This window comes from Elephantulus edwardii, unplaced genomic scaffold, assembly GCF_000299155.1.
Source record: "Elephantulus edwardii isolate Elephantulus edwardi_28Jun2011 unplaced genomic scaffold, EleEdw1.0 scaffold00126, whole genome shotgun sequence".
Lineage (NCBI taxonomy): Eukaryota > Metazoa > Chordata > Mammalia > Macroscelidea > Macroscelididae > Elephantulus > Elephantulus edwardii.
Window position 1 is genome coordinate 6,046,136 of NW_006399876.1, and position 496 is coordinate 6,046,631.

Genomic DNA, 496 nt, shown 5'->3' on the forward strand with positions numbered 1-496 from the left:
TTTGTTGATGGGCACTTAGGTTGTTTCCAACTCCTTGCAATTGTGAACAGAGCCGCGGTAAACATGGGTGTGCATATATCTGCTTGGGTGGCAGTTGTGGTCTCTTTGGGGTGTATTCCCAGTAGTGGAATTTCTGGGTCAGAGGACAGCCTTTTTCAGAGGCTTCCAGGGGGCTAAGAACTGGCACGTGTCGTAAGGTGGGAAATCTCATTCATTCCAATCTTTAAACCGCAGGTTTAAAAAAACACACACACATTTAAAAAAAAAGGCACTGAATCACAATATTTGAAAATTATGTTGTTGTTATGTGCCATCGAGTCGCTTGCAACTCATAGCGACCCTATGTACAACAGACCTAAACTCTGCTCTATCCTGTGTCAATTGCACTGTCTCTGATACTCCCATCCCGATTGTCCCAGTCAGTGAATCAATCCACCTCATAGAGGGCCTTCCTCTCCTGCGCTGTCCCTCCACCCTCCCAAGCATGATGTCCTTC